At 37.6% G+C, this 26839-nt stretch overlaps 1 pseudogene; it reads right to left on the bottom strand.

Annotated features, from left to right (window-relative positions):
• Positions 1-111: 111 nt before the first annotated feature.
• On the bottom strand, positions 112-26312 carry LOC145063780 (pyruvate kinase isozyme G, chloroplastic-like; annotated as a pseudogene).
• Positions 26313-26839: the final 527 nt, after the last annotated feature.

The following is a 26839-nucleotide window of genomic DNA, read 5'->3' as shown; positions in this document are numbered from 1 at the left end:
AGTAAATTGCACGAATGGTTCCTATGGTTTAGGGTAATTTGTGTGTTTAGTCCCTAACTAATTTTTTAACTCGGAAGGTCCCTACTGTTTGTTTATGTAAATTATTTAGACTCACTCATTTGTCAAGTCAAAGATAGTTGAGGAAGGGTGAAAATGGCTTAAAATCACAGCCATTGATCATGTTCTTGTGAAGACAATGATAGGAGTAGCAACAGTGTTGGCTATTGTTGCAGCTTGGAAGGCAAAAATTTCACCCATATGGCTCTACAATATTTATAAAATACACTTAATGACCATTTTACCCTCCCATTCCAAATTTCAAATATTCATCTATTAGTGCATAGCTTGTACGCCAAGTGACGCGAAAGAGAAACCGAGTTCAAGTTGACTTGCGAACTTGACTCGATTCTTAATGCCACAGTGTGCATAACTTTCACAGCTTTTAGTGGAAAACTGAGATAAGGTTGAATGTTAAAAATGCATTAATAATTTAGTAAAATACAGATAATAAAAATGATGATATTAATAATAAATCCAAAAAACTTACTTTCCATGATCAGTTTCACCTGAAAGCATGACAACATCAGCACCTTGTCTTACTGCTATTGCAATGTCAGAAACTTTAGCTCTTGTTGGAGTTGGATGATCAATCATGCTTTCTAACATGTTTGTTGCTACTATAACTGGTTTTTGCAACTTTTGACACCTTCTAATAACATCTTCCTATTTGTTAAACAACAATCAGTTATAAAATTATGTAAATTTAGCAAGAAATATTCAAGGTTATTATTTATTAAAATCAAGTTTACCTGCAATAAAGGAACTTCTTCAATTGGAAGCTTTGCTCCAAGGTCACCACGTGCAACCATTGCCTTAGTACATGAATATTTAAAACTTAATATTAATAATAACAATAATATTAATGGAGTTAAATCAAATCATTGAAATTAAAATGCTAACCCCATCAGATGCAGAAAGTATGGAAGGAAGATTGACAATTGAGTCTACACTTTCGATTTTTACAATCACACGGACATCTGCATTGCATCCTGCAGAATACATTTTCTAGAAGCTTAGTTAAAAAAAAATAAAAGGAAATATTATTTTATAATTTACAAAGAAACCTTACTTTTTAGATAATCTTTCTGCTCATGAACCACTTCAGCATCCTTCACAAACGAGACAACATAGAAATCTACTTCGTTATCCACTCCAAAATTTATATCTTCCCAATCTTTATCTGTAAATGGAATCAAATTCATAATTCAATAAAAGTAACAAATAGTTTTAAACTAATTGTAAAATAGGATGAAAGTAAACCCGTTATTGAATGTAAAGTTGCACTTTTTGAATGCACGTTAAGATGTCTCCTTGATTTCAATTCTCCACCATCAATTACTTCACATTTTACTAAATCTCCAGTCTTGGATTTAACACCCAATGATATCATCCCCCCTTCAAGAAAAAGAAAAAAAGCACCTTTATACATGGGGATATCTATATAACATTTTATAAATTTTGTCACTTGTATCTTTTTTAGAAGTGTTAATGAGGTAATCTTACCATCAACCAATAGTATGTCACTAGGTTCAACATCATTTATAAAGCCATCATAATTTACACTGACAATGTTATTTGTGCTGACTCCTTTTTAAATGGTGAAATTGAATTCTTGCCCCTCACAAAGGAGAATTGGCTTAGCTACATCTCCACTTCTGACCTCAAGTCCCTAATGCAACTTAATTCATATGAAAAATAGTAGAAGGAATACTTTTATATGTACTTTTGATCTCTTTGATTCTAGGCTTAATAGTTTAGAGATGAAAACAAAATGCATACCTTAGTATCCAACATTATAGCTATGACTTTTTCATTGAACCGAGCATTGTATTCTTTGACAATATCAATGGTGTTCTGGTGTGATGCATGATCTCCATGTGACACGTTAAGGTGTGCCACATTCTTCCCTGTTTCATGTGATGCATGATCTCCATGTGACATGTTTCTACAAGAAATATCAAGGCATATTAAAATTAGTTGCTTTTAAATAAACCAGGCATATACTTACAAACTTAAGCATAAATGGAGGGTATATTAAATGGACCTTGCTTGATTTCTCAAATGCAGCTCCCATAGCAGATGCAAGACCACTTATACAGGTCAAAGTGGTAATGATTAAATTCTTGTTGCTTTCATATGACCGAGTTGTAAGAGCCCCAAACACTTCCACTGAAATAACAACACATCACAGTGAAAAACATGAAATAACTTCCATTTACTTTTAAGTTTTAACTCATTAATGCAAATTATTACCAGTTCCAGTAGACTAATTTACCTTTTCTAATCTTTGCCAACACACTTTTACTAATTATTATATAATCATTTAGGGATCAAATTATAATTTTAAAATATTCATATTCATGCTATCTGGAATATAACTGATTGTCAAAGTAGAGTAAAATTGCCTACATGTCCTTATTTGGTCTATTACTTCCTTAAATTAATCGAAATTTACCACTCATCCTAAAACTATCAGCACGACATATAATTACAACTGATTGCTTGATTCTCATTATTCAATATCACACATGGAAGTGATGTCAAAGTCTCAAGATTATTTGGATTACCTATGGAGATTTGGAGTGTAAAAATATACAGGGGAAGGGATGACGATGTAGTAACTCAAGCGCCATATTATGGATGAACATGAAGGTATTCTCCGATCGTTTCTTTTGGAGTTCTAGTTGCTTCAAACAACGACATGGGGGAGGCGAGCCCTAACCTGAAAAGAGAGACATGCAACAATTGAAGAAGTGGCAGAGCTTGTCGATTACGAAACCAAAAAAGGCATGGAATCAGCTCACAGCAGTCCAAAGTAACCCTTCACATCAAAACATACCTGAAAGAGAGAAGCGATGAAGGAGGGAGAGAGAGAAGAAAAAAAAACCAAAAAATTGAAGCTTGCTTGTACACTCATATTTTGTCTAAGAATAAGGATGCAAAGAAAAAGAGAAGAAGGAGAAAGAGAAATAAACCAGATGAAAAGGTGGAGGCGGTGGAACTTGGTGGTGGTTGATTCAATATAGTAAAGCCTAAATCTAGAGAATGTTTGAGAGGATTAGGGTTTAGATCAATAGATATGGAGTGATCTCTTCCTGATTTAATGGGCTTATGCTTGATGATCGGTTAAAGATTATATGATTTGCTGATATTGTGGGATTGATTGCAGTGAGATTTAAGAATACACCGAGTTCTACAACATTTGAGTGGAATGACTGCATAAGGGCAAAGTAGGAATTTCACATAGATGAAATGAGCGGGAAAACCCAAGACGGATGGACTAAGGTCGTGCCACGTGTCATCTAATCTATTGTTTTATTGGAAGAGAAGATTATATATTAATCGTCTAGGCCGAATCTACGAGCGTTACACAAACTGATGGGGTATGTTAGTTTATAGCTTTATTTTCAGTTGATGTATAGTGCAGGGGCTTTATGTATCCTTTTTTGTGTGTGTGTATATATATATATATATATATATATATATATATATATATATATATATATATATATATATTGCAATACAATACCCTCCTTAGGGGATTCTAGCAAAAAAAAAGTTAATGATTCTAAAACTTTGACCAATTCATGGACTTGATTAATAACACTTTTGAGGATGTTCAAAAAAAGATTTTGATAGAAATAAGTCATCAAAATACACCTAATAAATATGGAGTTTAATAAGAAGAAACATCAAAGATTGAGAGTGGAAGCATAATGATAATGAATGTGAAATTGGAAGTACTTGACAATGTATTCAACTAATTCACACTAATTGAATATTGAATTGCATAATAAAGGAAATCATAGGCTTACCAAGAAGGAAGTATCGATTGCCACATTTTAAGAAATACCTTCAAGAGTCAAGACAACATCCCTTCTCTCCTGCCTTTATTCTTGGTTTGTTCCTTCTTATCTACTCAATCACTAGCCGATTTTTTCCTTCGCTTATGATGTATGACACAAGAAAGAGGATTATAGAAGGATTCGATCGGTTGGCTTAGCTTGTAAGTGTAACCGTGACCCAAAAAAACGAATGTAAAGAGTATGATCAATCTTACTCCTTAGGGGTTATACCCGATTTTAACAATTGGGCCCTCATGATTCAACTTTAATCTCCTTCCACGCCAACCCTAGATAAATTTACATCCAAAGTTTCATTTAATGTCAATCCAGTCCCTTTATTTCTTTTTAAACCTTTTAATGAATTATATTTACCTTCAATTCCCACAAAGTCATTTAATTAAAGTACATACCCATTAAATATCAATTATTTCTTTTACATCTCAATTAATATTCCTTTTTTAATTTATTTCCATTCATACACTTAGAATTGAAATAACTTTACAACCACTAATATTTGACTAATAGAAATCTAACGTCATTAACAAAAGGAGTTTTAGGTTGTTACAATTCTACCCTACTTAAAATGATTTCGTAATCGAAATAATATACCGATACATACAACTTATTGTAATGAGCCTTCATGTATTCTTAGACCACTTAGGTCACTTCTGACCTGTACCCATCCTCCCATTGGAACTTAACGAGCTTGACTCATTTCATCCTACGCTACTTGGTCTCTCTCTAACCAAGATTACTACCAACTCTCCCATCTCGTGCATCAATTCCTCGATTTGTGACTTGTCTAGCAGTAGGATACTCACCACTTAGCTTGCCTTTATTACCAAAATGAATAACTATCATCGCTAAACTTTGTGACCACCTCCACGAGAAGGTACCCATTGACATCCTTGAACCCTCCACCATATGAGCCAAGGAACCTCACACCTACTCACTACACACTTGTTCACCACAAATCACAAATGATGGAAACAAACAATAGATTCCTCTCCTCACAAAGCAGGCATAACTTCACACGAATGCGAAACTTGAACACGCTTTCAGAGCATAGAATTTCAGTCTAGCTAGTTGATAGCTAAAACATATCAATGACAACATCGCACGACTTTATCCCGATCAGAGTTTGAGTCAAAGGGAAAAAGTTTGTCGAACCATCACATTAGAATGCTCATCGTACATTTCCCCAAATAGGAAAAATAAAGATTTCCTTCTGTAATCACATTTTCTAACACAAAATTTTGAAAATTCTGAAGTAACACAAAAGAAGCACCGAAAGCAGAAAATACAAGTTATTTACTATCGCTAGAATCAAACATAAATAATACATATCAAACAAGAACTTAACTATAAAAGTTATGAGAATACCTCATCATCGTGTCTAGCCTCCTCGGCGATCATCTGAAATGCTCGCTCTTGCACCTTTGGTGCACCGGGCTTCTTACCTCTGCCACTTGGATACACTTTAGGATTTATACACTACCCACTCATGTGCCATGTATGACGACAATTGAAGCAAAGTGGCTCAACACTCTTACATTCTGATTGCATGTGGCCCAATTTGCACAACATATGCAACTCATAACACCAACACTACACAACCCAATTGTGTGAGGAATGACACCTCATACAAAAGTTCAACCTGCCATCCTTCTTTTCATGGTGACATTCCTTTGTCCTTGAGGATTTATACAAACCCTCACACTCCCTCTTCTCCTTGATCATTGCAAAAACACGCCCTAGTATAGCCAAGTCAACTTCAACCTTGAGAGCCTCGTGCATGGTAGTCGATAGAGTGTTGTGCTGCCTCATAGTCGTTCGATAATCATCTGATAACTGCTCCGCATAATGCTCTACCTGTTTTACATTAGTGGGGCAATAACTCTTTACAAACTGTAGCTTCTCGAAAAAAATGGATAGAAACTCACGCTTAATCCTATGCATCCACCCGAGTATGTAGAAGCGTTCTTGTACTTTCTAGCTAAAAATTTCTCTGGGTATGGCACGCCAAGAAACATTAGTGATAATTGGGTCCAAAACCACCCACGACTCGAGGGCCTTACCATCCATCTTCAAAACTTTGTAGTTGACTTTTTGAGATTCAATGAAATTTACTGAACACAATATTTGATTCATCTTGCATAACAAATGCATGAACACAGTCAATTCTGCTCTACCTCGAAAGACAAGGGATTTACGGTTCGTAAATGTTCTAAATGAGCTATCCTAACCCTTGCCACAATCTCTAATGGGATCCCTGCTCTGCTCCCAGGGAACTGAGAAGCTCTCAGCTACCACGTCGCGTAGCTCCTTTTCATCATCCTTATCCTCTGGGAGTCAAGTCCAGCAGTCCACATGACCTGCTGCATATTCTCCATGGCTTAATCACACCTCATCAACTAAACATACCACTTCGAAATCAAGGCATCTATATTGAGAAGTCGAGAGATCACTCATAAACCTACAACTACTAACAAAAAACCCAATAACTTGAAAATACGCAACTGCAACCATTATCCTTCTTTCACTAACAGTAAGACCCAACTCCTAGTGAAAACCACTCAAACGGGGTAACTTCTCAAAAACTACAACCAAAAACCATCTCCGACAATATACTCCTCGGAATCGGGAACCCACCAGTCTAAACATCAGAAACCAGGCTTTAAGATTGATGATCATCCATTCTTCATAACACCACCAAACACCAAAGAAAGAATAATCAAAACATCCTGATTGTGAATTTCGCCCAATCCCAAATCCAAAAATTGTTCCCAAAACCTTGAATACACACTTGACTTCCTAAAAAGTCTTCACCAACCTACTGCTCCTACGAGCATAATGATGGTCAATCCCAGAATCTCACGTAGCATCTGAATCCCTCATAAACTCAGGGGCACATCCATCTTAAAAATCACTCGAGACGTTGACAACAAACTTCATGACCCAAGATTTTAGAACTGATGCCCAAAATTGGTAACGAAACTACTAATAAACAACCCATAATAAAAATGGGTCAACAATTACAAACATCCATCAAGTGACTTCTGACACACAACTAATACATCAACTAAAACAAACATTTACTATCCACATGCTCCAAACAAGTTGGTCACTAAGTCTTCTGACTCCAAAAAATGAACTAACACATAATAATGCCAATAATACTAATGATCCGAGACCTAAGTGTCTCAAGCAAATGACTACCGGGTCCCACCCATATGAGTCATATAACCACTGGTTCACGATACATCGTGGCACTCTCTATCCATAAAAATGATAAGCTCACAGTACTACGCCGATCTTGATGTTATTCCATCATTGTCCTAAAGAATCACGACCCGCACCACAGGGGCCTAAAGGTACTCAACCATTAATCCACCAACTTGTAGAAACCCAATCAACATCCCTCTCAATGGTAATCGAACCTAACATAGGCCATACCCGTCTATCATGTACAATTCCTTTCACAGAACAGGCCGCTACAATGCAAAATCCAATGAAAACATGGTCGTACACAACTAGAGAATGAGATAGGCAGTTGCACTCATAACCAAATAAGAATTATGCTAATAACTCGATCCAAGTGCTACTTTGCTATCTTGTTTAGTCCACATGAACCAATCCTGACAATATCTATTGAACTTACTACAATACACACCCTCAAGAGAACCCCAAGCTAACTCCGGATCTACTGAATTCCATTTTTCCTCATGAAATTACCCAAAGGGTGAAGTATCGGTAGATCTAAGGAAATGACGAACCTCAATCATTAATAGAAACATCCTAATAAATGTTTGAAACAGGGTCCTACTCATTGAATTAAACTTAACAGATTCCACCAATACGTAACTAGCTTGATAAAAATTCCAAATTTATCCAAAAATGTTGCTAAAACCTTGGTCAGGTAAATTTAAATACCAACCATGTTGACACAACATGCTGAAATTGGATTCTGCATAGATCCAAAGCCACACCTGAAAAGGTAAATAATAATGCTCTGACGTTCGAACTCCCAACAACCAAGGACAACTGCCAAACCCGTGTCTACTATGAACAATACTTCCATAACCAACTAATGAGGGTACCCATACCCATAAACCAAAAGGCACAATGTACAAATTTTGATGATAGGTTGATGCATCCCTTGAACTTCCACTAATACAATGCAAGACTTTCGAAAAACCTCAGACCTTGACGATGAACGAAATGGTTTACGATCGAGAATGCATTGACAAGTAATCTATTGATCCAATACACTACTAAAAAAAGCCCATGTTGAACTACACATATCGAACTCAAAAGTTTATTTCCAGCTCATCAACTACTTATCCTAGACTATATATAGAAATCTATACAATGAGATAATAAATACTTAAACAACCAATACTCAACCTGAGCGACCCAAATGCCCCATGACCTAAACATCGACAATCCCGATAGAAACCACTAAATACAATGAGATCCTTGCCTAATGACATCCTAATGCAAAGAAAAATCATGCATTCTTGAGAACATACATCTGTTGGCAACATGCTTTGCATGAACGACTTCATCAAATCTTGAACAAAAGTCTCGCATACCCGTACCACAGATCCCTATGACCCATTATTCTGATACCAACAACTCGCACAGATAGATGATTCTCTAAGCAAAATATCCACTTCTCCCCTACTTAGGGTTCGAACTACCTCCAACTAACATTGCAAACAAACTAAAACTCAAATCGACTCAAACAGACACATAGCATCCCCGACCCTTGGAATAAATAACACAACGCAAGATGATCTTCCAGATAAAGACCAATCAAACTCACAGAGATTCCAAATCGCCACTACAGACCTTGGAAACTCCCCAATCATGACTACCCCAAACATAAAGAATCACATGCAGATGCATATAAACAATGCTATTGACAGTCCATTTATAACACTGAGTCCTTTATCTAAAACAAATGGATTACCACACACATTGCCTATAAATCCCTAACCATCAATTAATCGCGAGAATCCTTCATAAATTCAAAAGGCATCATTCCCATAATCGGGATATTAGGGACAACAAAAGCTTTTCATTCACGATTCACGTCCCTACTCACCTAAAACAACGAACTAGCACCCGACCTAAATAAATTCAAAGAAAGAAGACCATTAATCTCATATTGAGGCAATCATACCACAAGAATCCTATTGTGCATTCCCATACTGCCATACATGTTACCAAAAACCAAAACTATCTAGCTCCATGTTCGGTCTATATTCCAACTTTGAAAATCACATGTCTGCTTTCTCTTTACTCTGAACACGGAAACTTGGAAGAACATAACCCCTATCAAAGATAGTGACATCCCAATCCATCTGCCAATCACTCAACCTCCGACTGTAATCCTTGAGCCGATCATCACAATCTCTTCCTTCTTGAGTCCCGCGACTCAACTGGCACTACCTCGAGCAATGACCTCGAGACCTAAAAATCAACTAACTCACCTAGGTCGGTACAATTCGAAACCCAGAATGACGTGGTCACTAAGGTCTAAGCAATCGCCAGACCCATCCCCAGCTTGAACAACCATAACCGATAATCCGGTAAGGACAAAAACATACTATAGTGAATCATGGTGCCAAATCATACAATCTACCCTCAATCAACTCCTTAGAATCCACGAAATCCTCTTCGATTCGAGTACAAATCCTATACTTTCAATCGTAAGGGCCCAAAACTACCTTCCATACCTATCCATACTTTTTCTCAAGAATCGTCTCGGATCCTCTATGTAACTAGTCATGTCTACTACCGACCGATTCAATCAAATATACCCGCTCTCAACAAATACACACCACTAAACAACTCACCAATTCATCTAAGGCACTTCCTAGGATCTCTCAAGATTTGTACCTTACTATGCCATCAGCTGCTGAAGAACCCCTACTAATATCAACTAACTACTTCATGAATATAATTACATGCAACAAAACTGAAATAATCTTTCGAGTAACAAACCCAACCCTACAACGGTTATACTTAAACGAGAGTTGCGCAATAGGGCCAAATCAATCATTCTAGTATTATTTAACCCTTGAAGCATGTAACTTGACATATTCATTTAATAGTTAGGTCACATCAATATGGTTCCCATAGAGCACAAAGCAAGCAACATTCAGGTACTAACACTCTATAGGCCATAAAACATAAAAAGGCACCCCCAACTAACTTGCTTATGTAATGCTATGAACTTCTACCAACACTACCGATTGCCTTATGCATGAAAATTATACACAAAAAGGGATCACATAGGCAATCGAATGAATGATTCTACCCTAAGCCCACAACCAGACAAGGAACAGGAAATAAGGCAAAATCAGTCCTTCTAGGGCTATATGATCTTAATCGTATACAATTTTTAAAGAATACGCTTAACAATAAATTCCACCAATATAGATTCCAAATATGCCATAGCATCCAATTCCTCCTACTCTACAAAGCGTCATAAATCAGATCATTCTATCCAACATCTGAAATCCATACTAGCATGTTGTTCCAAAAGCTCAATCAACAAGCATATGCATACATCTCTCCTAGTATTCTATCATGCAATCCTAAGTAGATCCTTATCCATAATCTAGCATGGATTTCTCATATATTCATACAAAAACAGTAAACATAACACATCTATGAGTATTTTGTCAAATAATTACTTGAGCTTGGCTTATTGCATGCATCACACCCTTTTTCCTTGTAGAAACATTATAGAAAAACTATTTACTTTCAAAAAGTTTACCAATTCCTCAGTTTGAGTTCAACTACACTCGAAAGTGTACCAGAATCCCTCAAACCAAAGATCTGATACCAACTCGAAAGTGTACCAAAATCTCTCAAAGACAGTCAAAATAATAGTGTTCTCAAAATATCAAAGTAATTCGTAAATAGTTAGTGCGGAAAAAATCTTTAGGGGATACAGTGCGATCAAGTCTTCCTTTTGAGATTATAAGTACTTAAAAACATTTTAAACATAAGCCATAAGTAAAAAGCTTAGCGAATTCCCCAAAATACCACATACCATACATATCTTGGGCCTAGCCCTGGGGTATATTCCAACCCAACATACAATAACGGGCCTATCCGTGTCGTTTTTTTCAACCCAACATACAGTTATGAGCCAAACCCTAGGGTATATGTCAACCCAACATACAATGATAGGCATAGCCCTATGGCCAAACCTTAGGGTATATTTCAACCCAATCAGATATGCAAGAGTCACAAAGACAACTAGCATTCTTTAGAAAACAATCTAGTGGGTCGACATTGGTGCCTTTGACCCACAAGTACAGTGAGAATACTCACCTTAAACGATAGTCGGGTAAAACACACTGTCACACCCCCAAACCAGAACGGCGAAAACATTCGGGGGCGGAGGACGTCATGTTCAATATCATAACAGTTCATAGTAAGGAAAGTACACACCACCATACATATAAAGGTTTCAATATGTTTACATAAATGTATTTCTTACATGTTCAAAAGGTAATTACATAAACATCTTTCAAAAGAAGTAATTAACGTCGGAGCGTTAATCCCCAAAAGTTGGTTTCCAAACCTGCTTAACGGTTCCCTGAGAATACAAGTTATTTCAAAGAAAAAGTGACAACGTTTAAGTTGGTGAGTTTATAAGCGGATTTTAGAAAAATGTAAGCCATGATGGGTTTTGGTCATAAGAACATCCTAAGTGCTCATACAAACCCTAATGCTTGGATGTAGGTTTCTCTATTGTACATGTAAGTTATCCAAGACTATAAACCCTAGATCTAGAATATGATAACCAATATAACATATAATTAGGGTTTAGATCATACCTTGATTGTTATATAGCAATAACAATCCCAATTCCTCCCTATATTGACTTTAGAAAGCTTAGAGTCACAAATGTCACTCCTCTAATGGTTCACAAACACCAAGAGCAAGAGGATGAGGAGGAGAGAGGATGGAGGCTGCCCAAAAACGTGTGAAACCCTAGAAGGATGCTTAGCCATGTTTTTGGGTCATAGGGGATGTATATATAGTTAGGCTATTAGGGTTATCTTAACAAGGAAACCCTAATTTGGATGCTTAAGCCCTAAGCAACCCATGGACTCCTTTCTTTAAGGCCTTGGACGATTTCTTCTTGGGTTTTCCCCATAGAATTCGTCCACTCCTTAATATAAGGCAATCCATGGCCCAAATTGCAATTATCTTATAATTACAATTCCAGTCCCTTAAGTTTAATTAATCTCTTTTAGTCACAAAAACTAATTACCAATTAATTCTTGATTAATATTAATTAAACAATATGATTTCTCCTTTAATATATTATTCTCATAATATATTAATAAATCGTATTCAATCCTTTCTCTCCATAATTCATCCTATCAAGTTGCTTTGGTGAAGGCAACCCAAAAGGACCATGCACCATCGGGTCAAGTACATACCAAAATAGTTATGGACTTAGACACTAATCCAACAGTCTCCCACTTGGATAAGTCTAATAACTATTATGCATATGACTCCAGATCCTGATCTGCAATCGTAGCTTTCCAAAGCCGCTGTCAACTCTGATCCTATCAGATACGCGTGTCCTTTAGATAAGGGATCATATATTCCTCCATTCTAGATATCGTATGAGACATGATTTCTCATCATTCTCTTTGTACTATTTCTCGATTCCGATTTATGACGACTGACTAATTGAACAAATCAAATTAGCCCTAGCCCGGCCGAGCATTTACGTTTGTCATCACTAAATCATCGAGGGTCCCAAAGATATCGCTTTTATCCTACTTTGAATAAAAGGAACGGATAAACTTTGATTAAATGCTTGCTTGCACTTACTCACCGAATCACACACAAAAATATGTTTTATAACACCAAGTTACTAGTGCGTTTCATATTATCAATGCGCAACCGATTTGCAAGATACAACTCACACATCTCGGTTTCAAGAATATAAGATGTTATCGTCTCACCAATCAATCGTGATACAATTTCATGGAGTGATTCAAGTGAGAGTGGGTTTAATCCAATGCTCAAATCATATTCATAAGCACTCATGAACGTTGCAGCAAACATTTGCTTATGTATGATGCTCTTTAGACAATCCACACACCAATTCACGACAGTCTTCATTCATACCTACTTCCAACATATGAACGACTGTGGCCCGTTCGAATAATTTTACTGTTCTAAACCACTTAAATTATTCAGAAAGTCAAAACATGAAAAGTGAAACACAAGAATAATACTAATCCCATATGGCCTCAACCCTTTGACCATAAATAAAACACCTTTTATTTATCACCATATCGATTACTCATTATTTGTCATTTCGGGTAATCAACTTCTTACTTGAATTATTACACTTGTCCCATGCTCCTAGCATGCGCACAATGTTTACCTATGGTTCTTACTTTGTGAAATAGACCAAATTGAGCACATTTCCAATCATTCTCATTTCACAACTCCAAATCCTTTTTCCATAAGTGAAAGAATATCAAATTCTTGCTACTTATAGAATATGCTAGATTCTAACATTTTATGCAATGATCCTTTCGTAATGTCACTACACCAAAGTCACAAAGACTATTGCCAATGAAATTACAAAGTCCTCTATCGGAAATTGTTATAATACAATTCCTTAGATATGATGTCTCTCACTCAAAGTACATTTCTTTGAACATCCTTTTGCATAAAAGTTTCTAATCTAGTCATAGATTTTCAATATTCAATTCCCAATATGGAAACATTTTCATATTTTCCATATGACAACTCATTCTTAATAGAATCTTATATATTCATAATAATGTCGATATGTTCCATCCAATATGGAAACATATCCATATTTTCCAATACTGTACTTCCAACTACTCACAAGAGACCAATCCTCGACGAACTTTGGATTGTCCTTTGATAATTGTTTAATTATATTAGTCAAAACCGATTCTTGTCCTTTTTCCCTCTAAATGCGCTAGACATTTGGAAAATTTTAGAATGGTCAAATATTATAGCATTTTCAATCGATCCTATACCCGAAGCGTATGGGACACAATGCAAAATGTCTTACATAAAGATTTGATACTTCATCAATCTTCTGCCATAATGTTTTATTTGCTATGTTCTCAAAATTCGAATTGTGAAGAGGAATCCCGTAATCATAATCGAAATTTAAGAACACACTATGTACCTTTGACTAAATTATTAACATTCCACAACCTAAGCCTTTAGATTTGAAATGAAGCATAATATTCTCTCCCTTAATTATAGCAAAACAACTATTCCATCCTTACAACTTTGCAAAGAATGACTCTTGTTTTCTATAATTAATATTGCTAACTTGCAATACTTGCCATAATAATTATACAATCATAACTTTTATGCTCCCACTATCATGATGATTATTATAAACATAACACTTATGCTCCCACTAGCTTTGTCATGTATTCAGAAACAGTTTAACTTTCAGAAAAATAATGCTTATTGAATTTCTTAAGTTCATGTTTCTAATACTTAGTGCTTTGATAATCTTTTATCAAGGCTTCTTGAAGTTATACACCTTTTCCTTAGATAGCTCATATGTGTGTCTAAACAATTAAGACTAATTGTCAAATCTCACAATTCAAATTATGGAGAGGGATACCATAACCATAATCGAATTCGAGAACACAATTTTACAATCACTATCTTCTTAAAATCTTTCTCAGTGAAAGAATTTCCTCACAATCATTTTCATGAAGGAGTAAATCTTATGACACTTAGATTTAAACGGTGTATGTGTTCTTATCAATGTGAATTTGTTAAAACCAAAGTTTACGACAAATTCAAACTCATATGGATCGAACTTTCTTAATCTCGATTTCTTGCCTTATGGTAGCACAGCTGCCCACCATGTCTTCCAAGTAGTTAAGCAGCTCACCCTTTCCTATCAATGTACCTTTCATTGATTAAGGTGCCTTGCCTTTTATGCGTTCAAATAAGAACTCATAGGACTCACATGCATAATTAACTCAACTGGAATGGCACAGAAACAAAATAGTGTCAACACGATAGGTTGTAAACCTCAACTCGTGTGCTAGTGATGATCGATAAGGTCTATTTTGATTTGTTCTTGAAACTTTTCAAGACCATTAAGACTCCCACTGACTCCTTGACATATAAGATTCTCTTGTCAATAACCATTTCTTGACAAAAAAAATATTCAAGAGTTAGTGTAGCTTTTATCAAAAACATTTCATAAATTGGTCCTAGTTGGTCTTTGTCTTATCCAAGACATCACAACTTACCAATTTCAAATGTGCGAGAACAAGAAAACCTTTTTCATATTCTACATTTGATGAATGTTATAAACCTTCTTAATACTTGTCAATCATTGTCACAATCTTAACTTTAAGACTTGTTATTGGAACGAAGTATGATTGACTTCTTGATTTAACCATTTCTTCAATCCTTGATTCCTCTTCTTAAACATACAATTGTACTAAGACTCACTTAGAGGATCAATTGAGATATGGTTCTTAATCATTAAGACCTATCATAAAGAATAAAAGCTACTCTCCCTTCTTTTTACAATGGAGAAACTTTTATCTTTCTGCCTACTTGATTCTTCTTATTCGTTCTGCTATTGATTTAAACTTTTTCAATGAATTCAGAATTACACTTAATCTTTTAAGTATAATCATATTTACTAAACCTTTAGTAAATCATGACGAATATTTTTTGTTATTCTTATGGTGGACTTGATCAACACGCAACTTTGTGTACTCGATCTCCTAGTCCTTCACTTGACACTTTGTCAATGAATTAGTCTAATTTCCAAATATGAAATTTCTCATTCATCGTGCAACCAAGTTGCATGATTCCAAGTTTCTGTCCAATTGAAACTTGAGCGATGAGAAACTCTTCCTATTTGGTAAATTCTCGACATTTCCACAAACAACATAATTAAGAATCAAATCCATTATTGCTAATATTAGAAACATTCAAACATCAATTTTTCATACACACCATTGCAAGGATAAACAAATAAATAAAAATCAAAATTTATTTTATTGCGTAACAAATCTGTCCTTACAATGCAATTCATTGAAAAACTATGCTAATACATATTTCTTAGCAATTCAATTCTAACTCTAAGTAGTAGCTCAAGAATCTAATCTTTAAGTAATGCGATCAAAATCCATTTCTTCACGGTTAGATTTTGCTCACTTATTCCCTTAAGCTTCCTTTCTTTTCTTCGATCCTACAAAACATCAATTGTAATCTTATCACATTATGTATTAAGAATCTACAATAGAAGCTTAAAAGAGTTAGTCAATGGATTTTACCTAAAGCAGAGCCATACGTTTCGACTCTCCCATCTCTTAGATCTCTTAGGTAAATAGGGCAGCTTCGTCTCCAATGCCCCTTCTCTTGGCAATAAAAGCAAATCGACTCTTTTGGAACAGCACATGGAACTACTTCAGACATTGCCTTTCTCTTATGATCAAACTTTTCGATCATAGCATGTCTTTCGTTGCCATTTCTTATATCCATAGAGGTCTGGAAGGCAGATTCACCAATCAACTTTGCTTCTCTATTACGCCAAACCATTGCTGATTCAGCATCAATAAGCATATAGGTGAGATCTATAAGGGTTACATCGTAGTTCATCATATGGTACTCTCTTACGAACTCACTATATGAATTAGGAAGTGACTAAAGAACCCAATCAACTGCCATTTTCTCACAGACAACGGAGCCCAACATTCTTAACCCATCAATGTCTGACTTCATCCCTAGGACGTGTGCACACACCGACTTTCCTTCTTTATGCTTACTTGCCAAAAGGGCTTGAGTGATTTTGAACTTTTCAAGCCTTTGAACTTGTGGGTTAGGGAGAACAATTGGAGAAGTTGGAGGAAGTGAAGCATGATTTCTTGTTCCTCGATCGAATCGTGGAATATCATCTTCATGTGGAATGCTTGTTTCACGGGATTTGGGAAGACCATAGTTGTCGAACTTTGACATCTACAAAACGGGAGAAAACGAATTCAAGTTAGTTGATTGATTGAGTCCTTAGTAAATCACACAAATGAGATACTAAGGCTAGGACCCAACACAATATTCTACAACTCGGGAGAGGGATGCCGTAACCCAAATTGCAGAACATTTGAAGGTAAGTGAATGACGATTCACTAATTTCCACCATGAAAAACGAAAAAGAAATTTAAGTTTTAAATCTATGAAAACTCCTAGATCCTATGAGATTTATTGAACATTTCAATGGCATGTTTAAATCTCGATATGCCCCTCTTGTTTGTGCCTGGGATGCCGAGGATCACAAAGCGGGTGTGAATAACCATGCAAACTACATGGTGCCCCCACATGTTACAGTCACCTATTCGATGTGCCGGTAAACCACACACACTCCACCGAACTATGACAAACATTGATTCACCCTTTGCTAACTTTGCTTAGAACCATTTAGTGTGCCGGTAAACCACACACGCTCCACTAATGTCTTCGCAAGGGCACAAAGTGTAATTTCATGGAATTGCATCAATTCACTTTGCCTAAGTAACTAAGATTGGGAATTTGAAAAACATTTAGTTATTTTTACAATTCATTATACTTATAATGGAAGGTTTCGTCCTATCCTACCCGTTCGGCTAAAGACCCTCCACTAGTCAAGAGTGCGGTGGGTAAGAGTGGATACCCATTCAATCGCCATTTTATAGGCAATTTCCTTAAACACCCCTTATAGACCAGCTACGTGAATGAGGCCTACTAACGGTAAGACTGACTTTTACTCATACATATATATATATATATATATATATATATATATATATATATATATATATATATATATATATATAATGTTAGACTTTTAATGTTATATATAGTATAGGGTGTATTTTACACTTTTAAAATATTATGTGGTCAAATTTAACAATTATACTTTTAATTCAGTTAAATTGTAAACTTAAACTTTTATGGATTTATTAAACATCTTTTAATTATACACCTTAATTAATTAATAAAACCATAAGAGTGTGATTTGAACTTTTCAAAAACAATACTAGGGTTTTAGAATTTAACATTCCTAAATTAAACCTTTAATCAACTTTTAAATTCCAAAACTTGAGGGCAAGTTTTGAAACATTTCAAAACATTAGGGTTTAAAATTTAAATATACATCAAAATTAAACAATTAATCAAAATTTAAATTCCAAAACTTGAGGGCAAGTTTTGAAACCTTTTTTCAAAACATTAGGGTTTCAACTATTTAAATTTCAAAACAACAAAACTTTTGGGTTCAAATTTAAACTATAAAACCTAAAGGGAAAAATATGAAACTTTTCATAATACAAGGATCAAATAATCAAATAATCTAAATTAACAATTAATCACATAATTATCCATATTTGATTTATTTAATGATTTCTTGCAAAACAATTCACCAATTTAATCAAAATAATTAATCAATTATCACATAAGGAAACAAATATTTTATTAATTGATAAATATATTCAATTAGATCAAGAATATACTCATATATGTCAAAAAATCGGATTAATATTGATCTAATATGATAAGGCAACTATCCTTAAGCAAAAACAACAAGAAATCTCGGTTTTCCTTCCTTCTGACCAGCCGACTCGTCGAGTCAGCATGAACTCGGCGAGTTCATCTATGGACTCGGCGAGTTCAGCAAGCAGAACCACAAAAAACGAATTTTTTCAACATACTAAGCATCAATACAATAGAAACCAATCTAGGCTCTGATACCACTGATGGGTTTTGGTCAAAAGAACATCCTAAGTGCTCATACAAACCCTAATGCTTGGATCTAGGTTTCTCTATTGTACATGCAAGTTATCCAAGACTATAAACCCTAGATCTAGAATATGATAACCAATATAACATATAATTAGGGTTTAGATCATACCTTGATTGTTATATAGCAATAACAATCCCAATTCCTCCTTGTATTGACTTTAGAAAGCTTAGAGTCACAAATGTCACTCCTCTAATGGTTCACAAACACCAAGAGCAAGAGGATGAGGAGGAGAGAGGATGGAGGCTGCCCAAAAATGTGTGAAACCCTAGAAGGATGCTTAGCCACGTTTTTGGGTCATAAGGGATGTATATATAGTTAGGCTATTAGGGTTATCTTAACAAGGAAACCCTAATTTGGATGCTTAAGCCCTAAGCAACCCATGGACTCCTTTCTTTAAGGCCTTGGATGATTTCTTCTTGGGTTTTCCCCATAGAATTCGTCCACTCCTTAATATAAGGCAATCCATGGCCCAAATTGCAATTATCTTATAATTACAATTCCAGTCCCTTAAGTTTAATTAATCTCTTTTAGTCACAAAAACTAATTACCAATTAATTCTTGACTAATATTAATTAAACAATATGATTTTTCCTTTAATATATTATTCTCATAATATATTAATAAATCATATTTAATCCTTTCTCTCCATAATTCATCCTATCAAGTTGCTTTGGTGAAGGCAACCCAAAAGGACCATGCACCATCGGGTCAAGTACATACCAAAATAGTTATGGACTTAGACACTAATCCAACAAGCCTTTCCAAAGGTCGTACATTTTCCAAGAAAATCCCTTATTTTCTTATAAAAGTATGAAATGCATATGGATGTTTGTGTTGTGAATTGTAAATAGTTGCACCAGGAAAATCCCCTATTTTCCTAAAGTAGCAGGCAGTCTCTAATGTCCAAGACCGAAAATCACAAGCAACTGACATGCTTAAAAGGTTGAGGCATAGTGTTATATCATAAAGCTATGAGAAGACCGCACTTGTTAGATGAAGAATAGTTTTAATAACTACTCAACCATAAAATCAGAATACCATAATAATTGTCTATCCTATGAGTTTTATAACCATACTAAACATAATATGCATGTGGCGACGGTCTTCAGGCGTCGAAACGTTTATGACAAACTGTCACCCAAAGGACTGTAGCTAACAGTCAGGGCGCGGATCATGACCTCCCGTATAGATCTATACACATTTGACATGCTCTCCAAACGGGAGACTCTGGTTATAATAGACATGACTTTAAGTTGTACCTTTTCGCAAAAAGGTAACGTTGAAGATGTAAATGCCTCACGGACTGTCAACTAAGTCTGTATTAAGGTGATAGTTTTGTATACAATGTTTATTCTGTTTAACAATGTTTGAATAAGCATAAATCTTAAGCTCTTTGAATGCATAACATGGTTTAACAAGGATGGCTACCCTGAATACTATGCATTTTTTATAAACCTAGTGCATGCAAGATATAACAAGAGTTTTCACATTTTCACTCGAGATTAACCGGGTGTTTACTTGTATTCTCCCCTGAAATGTATTAAAAATAAATTATAAAGTATTTGAAGGTGTATAAAAAGGGTATGAACTCACTTGATTGAAGTGGTTGTTTGGAAGTAGTCGAGAGAAGAATCGAGCATAGCTTCGACTAGAAAGAGTTGAAATCTCGGGATTCTCGGGGATCTCAGGAGTGTAGAACATCCTTCGGGACTCGAGTATGAAAAACCGAGGCTTCGGGAAGGCTTATCGAGGTAAAAACGCAGAGTAACAACACTTAGAAGTAAAGAAGTGAGCACCAAACCCGACACCCTTAAGCTTCTATTTATAGGGGCTGATTTGGGGTCTCACGTCCTGAGTTTTGGATCCTCACGTCATGAGGCCTAGTCAGCATGATCCTCTTCGACGATTTGACGTGGCTGACACTCTGGAACCCATCAATCACGAGCTCACGTCGTGAGCATGGTCCCCTCACGTCGTGACACTGAGTCAGCCTCAAATTTTGTGTGTCGAACTTGTAAAATCCATAACTTTTGCGTACGAGCTCTGATTTCAACGTTCTTTATATGCACGTGTAGGTGTGAAAAGGATCTACGACACTCGTTTAGACTTTGTCGGCTAATTTTGACTTTATTTTTATTATATTATTTTTAACAGGCCGGACCTAGAAAAGTCCGTTTAAATCCCATAACTCCTTCATCTGATGTCCATTTGGGGCGTTCTTTGTATGTATGCTCGCAGTTTAAAGATATTTACTACTTTCATTTAGATGCCTAAGGCTAAAAAGTATTTGATGAAATTCTTATTACTTTACAAAGAGGTTACAAGACTCAATTTTTAGTCATTACATTGACCTAAAATAACGGCTTGTTACATCATCCCTCCATTAGATGGAATTTCATCCCGAAATTAATTACAAAATAAAAGCTTAAGGACTAGGGAAGAGATGCGGATACTTCTGTTGCATCTGATCTTCTCGCTCCCATATGAATTCAGGTCCCCTCTTAGCATTCCAGCGGACCTTCACTATTGGTATGCGACTCAGTTTAGTTTTCTTGATTTCCCTATCCATGACCTCGACAGGTTCTTCAACAAAGTTAAGATTTTCGTTAAGTTCGATTTCTCCTAGTGGAATCACAAGAGTTTCATCGGAAAAACACTGTTTCAGGTTAGATATATACGTGAAACACTAGATGTACTTTGTTAAGCTCGATCGGAAGTTGAAGTCTATAAGCCACTGGACCAATCCTTGAAGTAATTTCAAAGGTTCCAATGTATCATGCCCTTCCAGGGTGAGACCTTCAGTAGAACTCGATCACCAACCAGGGTGAGACCTTTAGTAGAACGCGATCACCAACCAGGAATTTCAAGGGTTTTCGTCTTTTGTCGGCATAGCTCTTTTACCTATCCCTCGAGGCTTTCAAACGTTCTCGAATTTGAACGATCTTTTCAGTTGTTTCTCTAATGATCTCCGGACCAGTGAGAGTGCTATCAGGGACTAGACCTTTTTCCAACTGCGTGTCGCCTACTTCCGCCCAGCATAGAGGTGATCTGCACTTACGGTCGTAAAGGGCTTCAAATGGAGCAGTCTTGATACTAGTATGATAACTGTTATTATAAGAGAACTCGACTAATGGTAAGTGAACATCCCATGTTTTATCAAAGTCGATTACACATGCTCGCAACATGTCTTCTAGGGTTTGGATCGTTCTCTCACTCTGTCCGTCAGTTTGCGGGTGATAGGTTGTACTCATATCCAACCTTGTTCCCATGGATTTTTGCAATGATTGCCAGAATCTGGAAGTGAATCTACTGTCTTTGTCCGAGATGATAGACGTTGACACTCCATGTAGTCGCATGATCTCTCAGATGTAGGTTCTGTTAGCTTTTCCATCTTATCAGTTTCCTTGATCGGTAAGAAATGAGCAAACTTGGTTAGTCTGTCGACGATCATCCAAATGGTGTCATGACCACCTTGAGTCTTGGGCAGTTTTGTTATGAAGTCCATGGAAATCTGTTCCCATTTCCACTCAGGTATTTCGGGTTGATGGAGTAGGCCTGAGGGCTTCTGGTGTTCTACTTTTATCTTGGCGCAAGTCAAGAACTTGCTCACATAGATAGCAATTTCTGCTTTCAAGTTTGGCCACTAGTAGAGTTGTTTGAGATCCAGATACATCTTATCTGAACCTGGGTGTATGGAGTATGGGGTCTTGTGTGCTTTGTTCATAACTATCTCTATGAACCCAACAAACATTGGTGTCCAGATTCGGTCCATGAGGTAGCGCACTCCGTCACTCTTGATTTCTAGATTCTTGTCTATCCCTCTAAGGGTTTCACCTGTCACGTTTTCGGGTTTCAAGGCTTCTATTTGAGCTTCCTTGATTTGTGTCGACAGATGGGAATGGATCGACATGGTTAATGACTTCACTCTTCGACCAGAGTACTCTTTACGACTAAGGGCATCAGCTACTACATTCGCCTTTCTCGGATGGTATCGAATCTCACATTCGTATTCGTTGAGCAATTCGACCCAACGTCGTTGTCTCTTGTTCAACTCCTTCTGGTCGAGTATGTGTTAGAGGCTCTTGTGGTCCGTAAATATATTGTACTTGGTACCGTAAATGTAGTGCCTCCAAATTTTTAGAGCGAAGACCACAACTCCAAGTTCTAAGTCATGCGTGGTGCAGTTGACTTCGTGTGTTTTCAGTTGTCGTGAGGCATACGCAATAACCTTTCCTCGCTGCATTAGCACACATCCCAACCCTTGGTTCGAAGCATCGCAATACACCACAAAATCCTCGATCCCCTTTGGAAGAGAAGGATTGGGTGCACTGCATAGGGCCTGTTTCAGGGTTTGAAATGCAACATCTTGCTTTTCTCCCCAGTTGTATGTCACACCTTTCTGAGTTAGGGAGGCAAGAGGCTTTCCGATGCTGGAGAAGTTCTGAATGAACCTTTGATAACAACCAGCAAGGCCTAGAAATTGGCGAATCTCCGTTGGTGTAGAACAATTTTCGATAGCCTTGATCTTAGATGGGTCCAGGTGGATTCCTTCTTTGCTAATCACGTGACCTAGGAAGTCCACCTTCCTAATCCAAAACTCGCATTTTGAGAACTTCACATAAAGCCTCTCAGCTCGTAATATCTCTAAGACTTGTCTCAGATGTTGGCCATGCTCTTCCTTACTCTTTGAATAAATGAGTATGTCGTCTATGAATACTATCATAAATTTATCCAAGAATGGACGACACACTCGATTCATTAAGTCCATGAATACGGCAGGGGCATTGGTTAGTCCGAACGACATCACTACATACTCAAAATGCCCGTATCTTGTTTGGAAGGTCGTCTTGGGAATATCACTCTCTAGGACTCGCAGTTGGTGATATCCCGATCTCAGATCGATCTTGGAGAAGTAGTTGGCTCCTAGGAGTTGGTCGAATAAGTCGTCGATTCGTGGTAGAGGATATTGGTTCTTGATGGTAAGTTTGTTGAGCTCTCGGTAGTCGATGCACATCCTAAATGATCCATCCTTCTTCTTCAACATTGGTGCTTCCCAAGGCGAGAAGCTCGGCCTGATGAATCCTTTGCTGAGTAGCTCATTCAGTTGGTTGGATGGCTCTTGCATCTCCACTGGGGCTAATCGATAGGGCGCTTTGGCTACTGGGGTAGCTCCGAGAATCAGATCGACTCTGAATTCGACTTGTCTCGCGGGTGGTATTCTTGGAAGTTCTTCAGGAAAAACATCGGGAAATTCACATACGTCAGCCACACTCTTGATGTCCTGGACTTCGCATTTCACATCCACGACATGTGCCAAAAACGCGTGACATTCCTTGCGTAGGCACTTCTGAGCTTGGATACTCGAGATGATACGGATAGTGGTACTGGGTTTGTCACCATAGATAATGAGGGTTTTGCCGGTTGGCAGATTAAGGCGAACGACTTTATCGTAACATAAAATGTCCGCATGATGAGAAATCAGGCAGTTCATGCCCATGATGACATTGAAACTCTTAATCGATACTGGCATGAGCCTGATTGGAAAGGGATTATCGTTTAGAGTTAGGGTACAGTTTAAGTATATCTCTTTAGTGCCTTCTGTTTTACTGTTGGGCATTTCTACTATAAACGGTTCACTTAATGATTGGGGTGTTTGATTCAACAAGCCTTTAAAGTTACGACTCACAAAACTCCTCTCCGCTCCACTATCAAACAAAATGCATGCATACAAGTTATCAAGAAGAAATGTACCCGTAACAATAGGGGGGTCTGCAACGGCTTCATCCTGTCCCATGACGAACACTTGGCCCCTTCCGCCAGTATCCCTGCTGTTTGCCTTTAGGCAGTCCCTGCGGTAGTGTCCCGTGGCTCCGCACTCAAAGCAGGCGCGACTTACTCTGGCATTAGCAGTGGGGGCGGCTTGTTGGGCTGGCTCCTTGCAGAAGCGGGCCGTATGCCCCTTCTTATTGCACCTTGTGCTTTTGAAGTCACTACAAAGACCGTGGTGGTAGCAGCTGCACTGGTTGCACTTCGGAAATCTCCAACTGTAAGAACTTGTGGGTGCAGTGGTGGTAGGGACAGTAACAGAGAGAGCCGCTACCACTTGTTTTTTCTTGGGGTTCCCCTGTAGGGTTTTCCCCCTTCTCTTGTTCCAAGGCCTTCCCTGGCCTTGTACCTCCTTTGATGGATCGGCGGTAGTTGCAACAGTACCCTGTTTGACCCCATGGTCGATGAGTCGCTGGGCCAAGCGCTGTTGAAAGTGATAGGTTTAGAGGCCAAGACGTGACCTTGAATTTGGGATGACAACCCCCAAATGTACCTTTCAACCTTTTTCGGTTCTGGGTTGACCATGGCAGGGCACAAGGTGGCAAGGTCGCTGAACCTGGCCGTGTAGGCTACTAGGTCAGACCCAGTCATCTTCAGATTCCAGAGCTCTTGCTCTAGCTTTTGTACCTCACCCCTTGGGCAGTATTCTTCCAGTAGTAGGACCTTTAAGTCCTCCCAACTTAAGGCATTGGTGACGGTGAGAGTCACGGACTTCACATGGCTTTTCCACCAGGTGAGGGCGCGATCAGTGAGGGTGAAAGCGACGAACTTGACTTTGCTCGCTTCTTGGCAAGAGCAGATCTAAAAGACCGTTTCGGTCTTTTCAAACCATTGCATTAGTGCAATGACTCCCCTTGTTCCATTAAAAGTTTTTGGCTTTGCGTTGGAGAACTCTTTGTAAGTACATTCCCATACTTGACCATGACCAGTGCCATGGTTGGGATGATTCGTGCTTCTTCCCGTCCCTCCATTTCCGTTGGAGTTTATTTGAGAGAGGGCGGCGGTTATTGCTGCTGTGATAGCAGCCTGGACGATGGCCGGATAATAAGTTGGTGGTGGAGGTGGTGTTGGTATCGTGCCCGACCTAGGTCTTAGGTTTGGACGAGGAAGCATCGTGCTGCCAAGAATTAAAAATGAATGATCATTAGTTTTGGTGGTCGAGGGTTGAATGAGTTAGCTGTCTTTAATAGTTTTAAAATTTTGGTTTGGACCAGACCGGGCTTTGAGTTTGATTCACAAATGAATTTGGATAGCAATAGATAAACTCATGAACTTTAAAGAAACGCACAAAATTTACACATGAAAGAGTATGCCTTATATATATATATATATATATATATATATATATATATATATATATATATATATATTAAACATATGGTTGTGTTACATCTGAAGTTAGAACAAAATTGACCTTTCTAAAGGTCTCCGATTACAGGAAGTTAAAGAAAGTAAGACTTTTAGCCGGTGGTCCTATTCTATATCAAAATTTGGGAGTTAGGCGAGCACTACTCACGGCGCGGGTTGCACTTGGAGCTCGATTCCGCATCTGATTGCTTGGATCCCATGAGACGCCTGTCAAAGGTAGCTTGTTGCTCCCTCAAATCTCTCATTTCAGAGAGAGCTGCAGTCATTTGCTCTTGGAGAGAGTTAGTGTGGAGTTGAGCATTCCCTTGTAGAATGTCAAGGCATCGGATATCAGCTGCATTATCCTCCATCCTCATGTCAACCTCGTGAATTCGGGTTTCGTGGACTCCGGATTGATAAGCCTAATGGGCATGTTTGCCTACCATAACTGGGAGTGCTCGATTAGCTGAACTTCCTCCGCTGACATCGTAGAAGTCCCGACACAGGCCGTAAGGAGGGCACAGTCCTTGCTACTGGCTCCAATGATGGATGTGGCTTCCCCAGACGGGAGTTGGTCCTTGAAATCCCATCCTGAAAGGAGGTCAAAAGGATGGAGGTCGGACGGCTGGCAGATTGATTACCTCGGGCTCTGAGGCTGAGCTATCTGGATCTTCCTCTTCCTCGTCTTCCTTGGGTTCCTCCTTGGAGTCGTCTACAATCCATCCCTCATTACCTTGGTTGGGGTAGTAGGGGTCGCCGGGGTGATGAAATTCAGCCATTGAGTCTATACGAGAATAGGGTAAAGAATTGACTATAAGCTAAAGCATGTAAATTTTTACCCTTAAGTTTGATGGTTGAAGATATCCAAATACTCCCATAGTATTCTAAATGATATGCTCTTGGT

This window comes from Lactuca serriola, chromosome 7 (genome assembly GCF_051521515.1).
Source record: "Lactuca serriola cultivar US96UC23 chromosome 7, Lser_US96UC23_V15, whole genome shotgun sequence".
In the NCBI taxonomy this organism is placed as follows: domain Eukaryota; kingdom Viridiplantae; phylum Streptophyta; class Magnoliopsida; order Asterales; family Asteraceae; genus Lactuca; species Lactuca serriola.
Note: the sequence above shows the minus strand (reverse complement) of the source record. Positions and strands in the feature narration are given on the sequence as shown.